The sequence below is a fragment of the Xenopus laevis genome, chromosome 7S (assembly GCF_017654675.1).
Source record: "Xenopus laevis strain J_2021 chromosome 7S, Xenopus_laevis_v10.1, whole genome shotgun sequence".
Lineage (NCBI taxonomy): Eukaryota > Metazoa > Chordata > Amphibia > Anura > Pipidae > Xenopus > Xenopus laevis.
The window spans coordinates 105,134,949-105,149,259 of record NC_054384.1 but is presented as its reverse complement, the minus strand read 5'-3'; the positions used below and the strand labels follow the sequence as shown (position 1 = coordinate 105,149,259).

General features: G+C 42.7%; 1 pseudogene; it reads left to right on the top strand.

The window, feature by feature from the left end:
* The first annotated feature begins 3,973 nt into the window (after positions 1-3,973).
* LOC121396056 lies at positions 3,974-14,311 on the top strand (annotated as a pseudogene).

Genomic DNA, 14,311 nt, shown 5'->3' with positions numbered 1-14,311 from the left:
CAAGTACACCAAGCCTTTTCTTCTACTTAAAATGGAACAATATGGCAAATAATGTGTTTTGTAGTTTGCACTAAATAATGAAATAAAATGTATTTAGAAACTAAGCGACAAAGAAAGAAAACCTTCCCCACCTTCAATTAAAAATGCAATAAACAACAAAATATTACTTTCCTTCCAGATTTGGCAAATCATGGCCCATGTACAGTCATTGAAGTCTGGGGTGATTAGCACTGATCTAGTTGTAGGGTAATGTCATGTGTATCATTATTTCTAATGCTGAATTTCCCTAGTCCCACTTATATCAACCGGTCACAGGAATTTCTCTGCTGACTGAGGATCCATGACTTTAGCTTTAGGCTGGTGGCACACGGTACTATTCGGGGGAGATTAGTTGCCCAGCGACAAATCTCTTCTTCTTCGGGCGACTAATCTCCCCGCACTACCTTCCCGCCGGCAAGAATGTGAATCACATACGATTCACATTGGCATGTGTATCACTTTATTTTCCGAAGTAGCCTCACGCAGGGACGGAACTAGGTGTAGGCAGAAGAGGCACGTGCCTAGGGCACAAAGGCAGAGGGGAGCCAGGCACTTACCTCTTCTGACACCTTCCCCTAGTTCCGAAGCACTCGCTTCCATTCATCGGCTCATGCACACTTGCATTTCCTCGGCTCTTCTTCACATGCGCACTCACGCCTCCTCTGCGCGGAAAACCGAAGTGCTACGTATGCCACCCCGCAGGCGATTCACATTCTTGTCGGGCAGAGGGCATTGCTGGGAGATAAAAGAAGAGATTTGTTGCTGGGTGACTAATATCCCCCAAATCTTACTGTGTGCCACCAGCCTTAGGCTAAACTACCCTGACTAATGAGTCTCGTTATAACTGAGCTTGCAGTATCTACTGTATCTTGCTAACGAGACAGAAGATTTCAGAGCAACAGTAAATATTGAAAGAGTAAATTAGTGGCAGTGGTAGACGTGTAAATGGGTCTGCAGATAACACAACTGCTTCCTTGTTTCTCAGCAGAAGAGGAGGGATTCCCCCTATACATGTATCACTTTCAGTTTGGGGTACATCAAGAAAGGTCAGTATGTATATATTGCTGGGAAATGGGGACTGGAAAGCACCAAGTTTCCACTGATACCCAGGGCCATCTGCTCTTTAATTCCTGCTAACGTGAAAGCCCAAATAGGAAGAACAATACAAATGTAAGCTTACTGTCTGTCTGTCTATGGTTGCTCATATGGTATCCCACCATATGCTCAGTGGCCCTCTTTATCAGCCCCTATCCCCCCCATCACCCCATGTGTAGGCATGTAATATTGGAGCCCAAGAGCTTGCTGATATTGATCCTCATTGTTGAATTTACTGTTGAGTCCTATTTTCCTGTTAAATAAATCGATGTACTGTTTAGGAACCACTAACACCCGTATGAGTGATTTTGCTCTGGGTTGTATATTTCATCTTCCAGGCTCAGAGAATCCCTGCATGTGAAGCTCAGAAGTGGAACCCATGATCTGCTCAGAGTGAGTCAAGAAGAGTTGCAAAGTGCACCAAGGACTTCAGTATCCACATTCTGAATTATATTATAATGATGAACCAAAAAGTGGGAGCTTAAAAAGTTCATAGACCTGTCCTTCTGGGTAAAACTTACCTGAAGTGCAGTCGCTACAAGTGGTGCATTTATTGTATGAGAATTTTGTGCTTCCTTACGGGACAGGCCCACGGGTGCTTGCGTCGGACATGAGGTGTGTGCACAGTCATATTAGTTGTATTCGGACTCCTTGCTCTTTGGGTCCGTACACACAGGGGTGCAGGATAAATCGGTCTTTTTCTGCCTTCATGCAAATCCACTGCAAGTTGTGCATAGACAGCGATGGGAAAGTTAGACAACCAATCATAAGTCCAACAGACTCAGATCTTGGCTAATGCAGAATTACCAGAATAAACAGTTGCAGTATATGGATATGGCAGTATGTGGATATAGCAGAATTTACAAACTTAATGAAAACAATTCTCATTGACTATGGAAGAGGCCATTTTTGGCACAAGGAGCTGGGAAATGACATGGACCCAAACTGCACATGTGCCATAAGCCATAGGCAACAGAAAGTGTTTAGGAGTCTATTCCCTGTTATAAGAATAACTATTTGGGTTGAAGCACAAGCTGAAGGAATCAGAGCCCAAAGCACAAGGACAAAGCTCAAGGCCTTGCAGACCTCCTGCATGTACATGAGGTGGGGGTCACAGCGTGGGAACTTGGTACCTGATAAGTCCATGTACAGCGCTGTTCCCAGGACTCCGCAATAATAAACTGAAAACATCTGGAGGCATTTATTTATTCTATTAGATAAGGCCTGTGTCACCCAGGGGAATAAGTAACTTCTGCCTGTAGTTAGTGACAGTTAGATTCCATTCTTCCCTAAGAGGCAAGTGCAAATATTGCATCAATATTCCAGAGATCTGTTATCCAGAAAGCTCCAAATGACGGGAAGGCTGTCGTCTACAGAAGCTATTTCAAGCAAATAATTAAAAAAAAAATTATAATTATTTTCTTGTTTGGTGTAATAATAATAAAACAATAGCTTGAACTAAGTGGCATGAATCTATAATGCTGGCAAAACAATCCTGCTGGGTTTATTTCATGTCAGCAGAATTAAGGTATGGTGATCCAAATCATGGTAAAATACCTAATCCGGCAGATCCCTTCCCATATCTGTACAGCACAGTGAACCATCTTTGCACAAGTAGCAGCTATTTATCTTGCCGTGTGACCTTAAAGGGGTTGTTCACTTGTAAATTAAGTCTTAGTAGGATGTAGAGACAATTTGCAATTGTTTTTTATTTTTTATTATGTGTGGTTTTTGATTTATTAAGCTTTTTATTCAGCATCTCTCCAGTTTGCAGTTTCAGCAATCCAGAGTCCAAATTCCCCTAGCAACCATGCATTGATTTGGATAAGAGACTGGAATATGAATGGGAGAGGCCCGAATAGAAAGAGGAGGAATAAAAAGTAGCAATAACAATAGATTTGTAGCCCTACAGAGCGCTTGCTTTTAGATGGGGTCAGTGACCCTTTTTGGAAACTGGAAAGAGTCGGAAGAAGAAGCAGAGTTGAGGGACACTGGGTAAAAACCTGGCGAGCCTTGCCGACCCAGACCTACACCATTCTGGTAGCCCACACCCCTATCTGCGACTGGGGAAGGGGGCCCAGTAGGGTTGCCACCTGGCCAGTAAAAATGATGGTTGATCCCAATGTTATTAATAGGGAACAACAATAAATTTATAAGAAGACGGTTAATTTTTTTCCAGAATAGGTGTCAACCCTAGGGCCTGGGGTGGGGGCTGATTAGGGTTTCCACCTTTTCTCAAAGTTTTTTACCTGGGAACGGGAACAAAAGGGGCGTGTGTGATGTGAAAAGGAGGCGGAGCCGCGTAACGCGTCGGGGCCGAAAAAAAAAAAGGTAAATTCTAAGTGAATCGGGGGCAGGCCAAGGGCTTTTTTTTTTAAAGTGTATTTCAAATTTACCGGCAACTACATTGTAATAAATTTGTAATACCCGCCTGGTGGCAACCCTAGGGCCGTGTCAGTGTTGGACCCTCTAGTAATTGTAAAGACTATTAAAGAGAAAAAAAAAAGTCCAATGTAAAAGTTGCTCAGAATGAGCCATTGTATAACATACTAAATGTGATATTAAATGTGAACCACTAGACAGGGATCAGCACAAACACAGTATCAGACTGATCAGCCCCTGGGTAACGTTCTGTACACGTGTGGGGAGCCGACTGTGCTAAGCGAGTACCCAGAGTCCAATATTCCCATAATAATAATAACAATAATAATAATAATAAGAGCGAGTCAGGCTGCTGCTCCCCGGCCATGTGCTTTCCAGGATGTCCTTACATGGGCCGTGACGTCATGCGGGGATTCCCTCCCCTCTCGCTTGAGTCAGTAGATGTTGGGAAGTTCAGTAGTAGCGCCGTCACTCGCAGCGCAGTCAGACACCGGCACTCGGTAAGTACCCGACACACTGGTCTCCGCTCTTCCCTCTCACCATTTATTCTGTGACTTACAATGATTTGTCTCTAGAGAATTTACCGCTTTGCTTGTCTGTCCCCCCAGTTCAAGCTACACATGGGCTCCGCTAAACCTGTACTGCGCGGGGGGGGGGGATTAAGCCAAACCGGGTGGGAGGGGGTGTGTGTGTGAATCCAACCCTGAGGACCAGGGCCAATCTATGTCTCTATGACCATTTCTACCCCCCACGTGTAGTGGTACTGCCTCTCCTTTGCCTCAGGTCCTGGCTATATCAGTATCAGCCCCACGTGCTGTCAGTGGCCACGAGACTGGGGGTGAGTGAATGGTACAGTCCGGGCTTGTTGGCTGAGACACTGTATTATTACTCTTGAGCACGTGGGTCCCCCCAGCTGTCACTTAACCCATTCTCTGCCACTTTCCCAAAATCCACCCCCCCAATTCTCACTGCCCTCGCTCTCATATTTATTGATTGCACCTTTTATGCAGATCTGTTTTATGGAACCCCTGAGTGTGGATATTGGATGCCCCATACCAGTGCCCAGTCTCATGTTTGCTTGTTAGATTAAAGGGCAAGTCACTGTACCCTGTAGATCAGCACAGCTGGAGCTTTATTATTCATACAGTCACACTCCATTATCATAAATGGTCACGGAACTCTTCTATGACTTATAATATCCTTATATTTTACAAGAGGGGGTACTTTATTCGCTATATAATTAGCGATTGGCGAATTTCCACGTTTCAACGCCGGCGTTGGAATTGTCGCCGGCATCAATTTTGATGCCCGTGGATTGACGCCGGCTTCAAAATTCGCATTTTGCAGGAAATTCATGATTTTCGAGGTGAAGCCAAAACGGACAAATTCACTGTGAATTTCCACTTTTCAACGCCAGCGTTGGAATTGTCGCCGGCATCAATTTTGATGCCCGTGGATTGACGCCGGCGTCAAAATTCACATTTTGCAGGAAATTCGTGATTTTCAAGGCAAAGCCAAATGGGACAAATTCACTGCGAATTTCCACGTTTCAACCCAAGCGTTGGAATTGTCGCCCGCGTCAAAATTTGCATTTTGCAGGAAATTCTAGAATTTCGAGGCGAAGCCAAATGGGACAAATTCGCCCATCACTATATGTAATCATTTTATAGTGAATAAAGTGCCCCCTCTTGTATAATATAAGGATATTATGTTACAGAGGAGTTCCGTTAGGATCTCTGAGGTGACTTCTAATATCCTCATATTTTCCAACAAGGCGTACTTTATTTATTATAATACACAAGTTTTACATTTGACATCACTACTCACCGTTTATAACTGATGACATCACTACTCACCGTTTATAACTGATGAGATCACTAGTCACCGTTTATAACTGATGAGATCACTAGTCACCTTTTATAAGGATATAATTTACAGGATAATCATGGCTCTTGTGTATTATAATCTAATAATGATGGAATGCAAATAAATTCTATTTGCATTCCATCATTATATATCGGGCAGTGACTCGCTATGCCTGAAAAACTCTCTAGAATCTGATATTTTGAGCTCCTTTAAATTTCCAATTGCTCTGCTTTAAAGGGGTTGTTCACCTGATAATAAACTTTTAGTATGATGTAGAGAGGGAGATTCTGAGACTATTTGCAATTGGTTTTAATTTTTTATTATTTGAGTTATTTATCTTTTTATCCAGCAGCTCTCCAGTTAGCATTTTCAGCAATCCGGTTGCTAGGGTCCTTATTACCCTAGCAACCATGCATTGATTTGAATAAGAGACTGGAATATGAATAGGAGAGGCCTGATTAGAAGGATGAGTAATAAAAAGTAGCAAATACAATAAATATGTAGCCTTACAGAGCATTTTTTTTTAGATGGGGTCCAAGATAGTGACCCCCATTTGAAAGCTAGAAAGAGTCAGAACAAAAAGGCAAATAATTAAAAAAAAACAATAAAAAATGAAGACCAATGAAAAAGTTGCTTAGAATGAGCCATTCTATAACATACTAAAAGTTAATTTAAAGGTGAACCACCCCTTTAAAGTTGGCTTTTTTTTTTTTTTGGGAGATCATAGGGGTTATGACGAGCCTGAGAAACAATGGCGGCTTAGGCAAGGCTGAAACTGCCTGCGGAATCAGTGACCCATTTTGAAAAATGAAGCAAGGAGACATAATTGTTAATTGTGCGTAATATTTTTTTTTTATATTTTAGATAAAATAATTAATAAATAATAGCAATGAATTCATCCTTAATAGAATTCGTATTAGATAAAATAATAAGCAGATACATAGAAATCAAGGCAAACTGCCCATGTTAGTACTTTGGCAACAGTTGCAGGGGCAGATTCCTGTATCTTCTCCACCCGGAGTAACTTCACTCCTGAGTCAGAATCAGTAGAAAGACTTCACATCACTATCTGGACTGATAAAAGCTGTTCTATTCCTTTGCCTGGGGCAACATGGGGTCAATAATGTGGGTCTAACAATGGACACTCACAAATACACAGTTCACTGCACAGACCTCCCTTTGTCAGGAGGCCCAGTCCTAACGGAAGGTTAAGGCCGGGTTATCCATCCTGAGACCCCTGGGTCACATTTGGCCCTTCGCTGACATGTTGGGACAGAGAACTGGTGACTGAACTGGTTTAGTGTTAAAGAAACTAGCTGAACTGTAGCTGAGCAACTCCCAGCCGCTTCAGGAACTTTGGAGCAGCAGAACTAGCTCATCCCTGTAGCTGTACATTCCCTCCATCCAGCACCCTGCATTAGAGGCACTTTTCTTGTGTTCAGATATTTTCTTTTGATTGAACTGTTTAACCTTCTGTAACAAACAAGGAGGCACAGCCTGCATTAGAGGCACTTTACTTTATTGTGTTCAGATATTTTCTTTTGATTGAATTGTTTAAACTTCTGTAACAAACAAGGGGGGACAGCCTGCAACAGAGGCACTTCATTATTGTGTTCAGATATTTTTCTTTTTTTTTGAACTGTTTAACCATCTGTAACAAACAAGGGGAAACAGCCTGCAATATAGGCACATTTCTTCATTGTTTTCAGATATTTTCTTTTTATTGAATTGTTTAACCTTCTGTAACAAACAAGAAGTCACAACCTGCATTAGAGGCACTTTTCTTTATTGTGTTCAGATATTTTCTTTTGATTGAACTGTTTAACCTTCTGTAACAAACAAGGAGTCACAACCTGCAATAGAGGCACTTTTCTTTATTGTGTTCAGATATTTCTTTTGATTGAACTGTTTAACCTTCTGTAACAAACAAGGGGGCACGGTATTCATCTGACTGAGCAGTGTACATAAGTCCTGGGAAGGTATATTGTTTCTATTTATAAAAACACTTTAGGGGCAATGATACACGTGGCAAATCTGTTACCCAGTCCATGGCCATTAATAGTCAGTGGCCTGACAGCAAACAGCTCAGCGTTATCACTCCTGATCAGTTTGAATGACATTCTCCTTCTGTTAGGGGTGAGCTTGTGCATTTGTCTGCTGGGGTAGGAAAGGCTGGAGAATGTGTGTGAAATGCGCTGCAATTATTCTATTTACCTGCCGTTAAACAGAGACATTCTGCTCAGCACACACTCCTCCTGTCCCTGACTATATGAGCACAGACACCCCCGACCTTCTTCGCTCTTACACATGATGAAACTGAAAGTAACAGTGGAATGTAAACTAACTGTCGCCCATACTCTCCCTGCCTGTCAGATCACAGGTTGGTGGTGTCTCTGGGCTGTGCTTGCAAAACAAAAGTCTTACTGAGTCGTTGCATCAGTTCCTGGGCACACGCTGCTCCTTTTGTGCCCTCAGTCTTGGGACTGGTTGAGGTTTTGTGTAATAGGTGTTGTAATATTTTCAGGGGAACAATACTACTCTATGTTACAGTACTCAGAGTGTGGGGTTTTTACTGAGCGTATAAACTTTAGCAAGGTCAGTTTTTATCTTGCAGCATTTTCAGTTGGTAATGGCCAACTGTTAACCCATGTGAGGTGGAAGTCATAGAACCCGTAGACCTAACAGTTGCTGTTCTGAGACATCTACAGTATATAAATCTGTTGAATTGTCCCCAGGCAACACAATGGTCACATATTTCCATATCACCTGACGTTATTGTGCCATGTTTCTCCTCCTTCATTGCCTTTTCCAGAAAGCAACATCATAAAATGGTCAATGACCTCCTCTTATCTCACCTCCCTTCCTCATTCCCAGAACCTTCTTTTATGGTTTCACCTGCATCTGCTGCTGAACCCTCCCTTCCTTGTGAATCACTGCCTCCAGAAGTGACACACCATCACCAGGGTCTTTCATAGGGCCACACTGCCTTCTTCATTCCGGAAACCATCTTTTATGGTTTTCACCTGCATCTACTGCTAACCTGTGCCTCATTGTGACTCACCTACTGCAAACAACTGCCTGGGTTGTAGGGCCTCCAACCTAGAGGGGGCTTCTTCGTCACTCTTAGGGCCTCCAGTCCAGTTTTAGAGAGGGCTTCTCTGTTACTTTTAGGACCTCCATCCTAGAGGAGGCTTTTTGGTCTTAGGGTTTCCAGCTTAGAGATGGCTTCTTGGTCACTTTTAGGACTTCCATCCTAGAGGAGGCTTCTTGGCCTTAGGGTCTGTAGCTTAGAGAGGGCTTCTTGGTACTTTTAGGACCTCCACTCTAGAGGAGGCTTCTTGGTCTTAGGGCCTCCAGCTTAGAGAGGGATCTTGGTCACTTTTGGGACCTCCAGCCTAGATTGTCTTTGGCTCTCTAGCTTAGAGGGGGCTTCGGTGGCTATAAAAACCAATGTTTCATTGATTCATAGCCAGTCAGTTGTCCAAACAATAGCCAGATGGCCACAAGTTCATCAACCTCCTCTGTTTACATTATTTTTAATGCCCTCGTGCAGGAACCCCATGCCTTCCTCTATTGCTCAGAGGTATAGTTGCTTTCTTCTGCTGTCAAACTACCCAGTGCCCACCCAATCTGGGAGCTGAAGTTCTGTAGTTCCAATATGTTCCCTAGTGTCTCTTTACATGGTCATTTAACCCTGTGTATATATATATCTAACAAATAAAATGGAAGCAGAGCTGACCGGCACTCGAACGGATCCACAGGGACCAGAGATGTTCAGTTAAAAAATAGTTTTATTGGTAGAAAAGTTAACCCTGTGTATATATATATATATCTAACCCCATTCCCTTCATCCATCTGACCTTACTCAGAAGCCGTCAGGAACTTCTAGTTCTAAGTAAGCCTTTGGAACTTTCTTCTGAGCCCTCCCAGAATGTTTTCCCAGCATGAGAATGAAAGTGATGTTAAAACAAACTTGCGCCAGAAATCTCACCAAACCGCGGCTTACAGCAAGCGCAGAATTCCCACACAGAGGAAAAGTTTCTGGGAAAGATCAGTTAATACATCATAGGAAAGTACACAAAGGTCCGGCTCTGGGCTGACTGAAAATGGACTTTCCCTCTGCTTTAATACATGTACTTGTAAATGTAAATTCATCTCCAAGTAATATTTTTTTTCCTTTCTGTTCTCTGGTTCAGAAATGATATAACAGAAGTCGGTTCTCCTGTGGCTCTGGCATTTGCTATTATTGTGTTAGTAAAGGAGAACATACTGTTGCTGTGTCTGTAGGATCCAGGCTGACCTGTGCTTTGTTCCCTCTAGGATTTGCACCCAAATATGCACGAGGAGGTAAAGTTGGGGGCATCTTACATTGTAAGACTGTTGAACCGACACCAGAAGCTGGACAGTGAGCAAGTGGAAAGGTTTACTGAGATGCTCACTACTTTGCTTTGTGACAAGTTCCAAGGACACTGGTACCCAGAGACCCCTCATAAGGGTCAGGCTTACAGGTTTGTCCTTTATTTGTCGGAAGCTGGGTAGTTCTTACCTGGGTTGTGTGCCTTGATTTTAATATACATTTCTTGCCCTTGCTCAGGTGCATCCGGATAGAACAGAGCCACCCTGTGGATGATACGGTATTACAGGCCTGTGTTCAGAGTGGCTACGATGCTCTCAGCTTGCTCTGCCCAGAGACATGTCCCTCTGGATCGACCCCAAAGAGGTCAGCTGCCGGTAAGTCTGATTTTTAGATTTACAAATGAAAGAATGTCCTTGAACCTCAAGCCACTTCATATACATGGAGTTAACATAGGGCAACAGATGAGAAGGCACAGTGTGCTGTTGGCATGATCAGAGTAGGCTACCTGGGCCAACCCTACAGCAGTGCAGGACCTACACCCTGTAGAAGGACAAAGACGCCTGATGCACAAGGGTAGAGGGCTCGGCCACCTCACGACAGGGTACAACTCAACAAAATCCGATGGCAATGCATTTGCATTCCGCTTTGAAATAAAAATTTGGAAGAATTCCTTTAGTCCTGTGTGCCATCGGATTTTGTTGAGTTCCAACCCTACAGCAGTCAGACCTGGAACATCCTCATATGACTGGTGATGTGCGGCCATGGCAGGCTATTTATGCTCACGCTATTGCATACAGTTATTTGAAAATGAGAAAAAGATAGTAAAAGCCCCCGCACTCTCGAATAAATTAAATTAATTATCTAAATGACGTTGTGAACCAATCAATTAATAGATATAAAGTGCTTGTGCTGATAAAGAGAACTTGCTTGGTTAATTCAAACCTTCTAATAAGTTTAATTAAATATTAAGCAATTGACAAACAACAAGTCAGCAAAGCATGGAGTTGCTTTTTCTGTATATTAAAATAGCTAGTGCCGACTTGTTGTTTTATATACTGAGTCTATAGACAATAGATTCAAAATTTCAATAAGTTATAAAGTGCAAGTGCTAAAATAATTACAGTCACCGACTGCGTGTGGTTCGAAATAAATAATTTATGCAAGTGCTCGTGCGTTATATAATCAAAAGGTAATTCATTAACAAAATTAGTTAAGAAAAAGGAACCAGGACCGTCATTCAAGGAAAATTAAGTAGGAAAAGGAAAATAGCGTAGAGGTGTATTTTTTGCTATTGCATACAGTGTCATCATCTCTCGGTACTTGATAAATAAACCATGATAACTATTGCAATAATAAACTTGGCACAGGCATCAGAATTAGGCTACTGTTTAATTTAGTTAATGACCTAATTTAGTGAGGAAAAAGAGAACATTGTGGGAGATGTGTCCTGATGGGGAGCTCCCGTTTCTATAGAAAAGAGTGCTGTGCAGTGACATATAAAAGGTTTTCCTTGGCCAAGTACACGTTCAGTAGTTAGATTCTTCGGGTAAAGTGCTGTACCAAAAGGACTAGGGCTGCTTAGGCACCGGGGATACTTGCCCTGACCATCCTACCCTGTTACTAGTGATGTGCGGGTCAGAAAAAACTCTCTCCCAATCCTAACCCACAATGGTTGGCAAAGTTCAACCCAAACCTATCTAACCAGTGATCAACCTTGAGGGTCACTGCAGGTTTTGGGTCAACCTGCACATCATTATACATAACTAGTGATGAGCGAATTTATTCGCCAGCCATGGATTCACGGCACAATTCCGAATTTGAAACTGCAGCGAAAATTCACCATGGAAAAATTTGCCAAGAAAAAACACCCATTGACTTTAATGCATTAGGACATAAAAGTCGCCATAAAAAATGCCCATTGACTTTAATGCATTAGGAAAAAAAGTCGCCATAAGAAAAAACGGCCATTGACTTTAATGCATTTGGGAAATAAAGTCGCCATAGGAAAAAACTCCCATTGACTTTAATGCATTAGGACAAAAAAGTTGCCATAAGAAAAAAAGTCGCCATAAGAAAAAACGCCCATTGACTATAATGCATTAGGACAAAAAAGGCGCCATAAGAAAAAACGCCCATTGACTTTAATGCATTTGGGAAATAAAGTCGCCATAAGAAAAAACGCCCATTGACTTTAATGCTTTAGGACAAAAAAGTCGCCATAAGAAAAAAAGTCGCCATAAGAAAAAACATCCATTGACTTAAATACATTTGGACAAAAAAGTCGCCATAAAAAAAAACGGCCATTGACTTTAAGGGTAAGGGAACACAGGGAGATTAGCTGCCCTGGGGGCAATTTGCCCCTTCTTCGGGCCGACAACCTTCCCGCTGGCTATAATGAAAAATCGACATCGGTATGGCACTCACGGCGCTTTGTTTTCCGCAGTTGCCCAAAGTTTCCTCGTGAGGCAACTTCGGAAAACGAAGGGCCGCGAGGGCCATACAGCTGGCGATTTTTAATAATAGCCGGCGGGAAGGTAGGGGAAGGCAGTTCAGGGAGATTGTCGCCCCGAAGAAGAGGCGATTTGCCGCTGGGTCAACTAATCTCCCTGTGTGCCCTTACCCTAATGCATTTAGACAAAAAAAAAGTCGCCATTAGAAAAAAGCCCATTGACTTTAATGCATTTAGACGAAAAAACACGCCATAAGAAAAAAAACACCCTTTGACCCAAGAGCTTCAGATTCCCTTTCCATAGGAATCATTTTCTGATCTCTCTTTCACATACCAGGCTGGGGGAGAGCTGCAGCCCATTTATTGTGAAAGCCCCACAAGACCAGAAGATCCCTAAATCCCTGTCCCGGATAAACTGGACCTGGAGACATCGGACTATCATTCAGACACAACAGGGACTCCATCGGAGAGCTCCAGCGAGGATGAGGAGCAAGGAGGCAACAAAGAAGAGTGTGTCCCAAGAAGTCGCCAAAAGATGGTAAGTACAGTTTCCTTATGGAGGGGAAAATACTGACTGCCAGTTTGGGTATTTTGGATAATTGGAGTTTCCAGAGTGCTGCGTCATTGGGATAAAACTGCTATTGGCCGTGCCATTGTTTCAGCCTCTAATTGGCTCGTTGCACTGCATCCAGCTCTCTGCGTGAATATGAATGTGCCCTTTAATAAGATACAGTCCCAGTCTGCACAATACCAGCTCTCCTGTGCCTTACTGGGAAATGAGGGAGTGCAGCAACAGTATTTTAAATTTCCTATATATGAAATATGAACACAAAAGCAGATAGGCGTGGCCGTGCAGTGTGAATCACCGTATGATTGGCTGACTCACTGGATTGTGTCACTGTGCACGGGGGGGTTAAATCCTGGAACCTTCGTAATTTCCTCTGGCTGGCCTTCTAAGAATAACGTTAGTGCTGGTATAATGAGTGACGTAGGGAGAGGGCGGCTGTGTGGATGAGAATGCTTGTAAACAGTCATCAAACGAAGGCTCTTAAAGGGATACTGTCACAGGAAAACATTCTTTTTTTTCAAAACGCCTCAGTTAATAGTGCTGCTCCAGCAGACTTCTGCACTGAAATCCGTTTTTGAAAAGAGCAAACATTTTTTTTATATTGTAATTTCAAATCTGAAATGGGGATAGACATATTGTCAATTTCCCAGGTGCCCCCAGTCATGTGACTTGTGCTCTGATACACTTCAGTCACTCTTTACTGCAAGTTGGAGTGATATCATCCCCCTCTCTTTCCCCCCAGCAGCCTAACAACAGAACAATGGGAAGGTAACCAGATAACAGCTCACAAACACAAGATAACAGCTGCCTGGTAGATATAAGAACAGCACACAATAGTAAAATCCAGGTCCCACTGAGACACATTCAGTTACATTGAGTAGGAGAAACAACAGCCTGCCAGAAAGCAGTTCCATCTAGTGCTGGCTCTTTCTGAAATCACATGACCAGGCAAAATGACCTGAGATGCACCTACACACCAATATTACAACTAAATAAAATACACTTGTTGGTTCAGAAATTACATTTTATATTGCAGAGTGAATTATTTGCAGTGTAAACAGTGTCATTTAGAAATAAAAACGACATCATAAAATCCTGACAGAATCCCTTTACTGTTCCTATCACACACTAGGGCCGATATTATCTGTATATTTTTGGAGAGTGGGAGGAAACCTTTTCAAGCACAGGGAGACCATACACATTCCCTGCCTGGGATTGAATTTAGAGCATTTGCTCTGCAATTGGGCAGTTCTACTTACAGCTCCACCATGCTGCCCCTCCTATATTAATTAACATATATTTTCAGTTTGTCTAATTATACGTTTTCTCCTTTTTTTAATTGCAGGGCACGCAGTTCTATTACAGCCCTTCTCCAGCAACCCCCGTTTACTACCGGTACCCCAGGAATACTCTGAGCCTCATACCTGCCTTTCAGCCCGTCACCTTGTATTATTTCATCCCCAAACCCCCAAAGGTTTTCCTAGCAGCAAGTCCAAAGGAAATCCCCAGAATTGGAAAATCCTACAGGACTTCTCCCCTGCAAAGCACAGCCTGA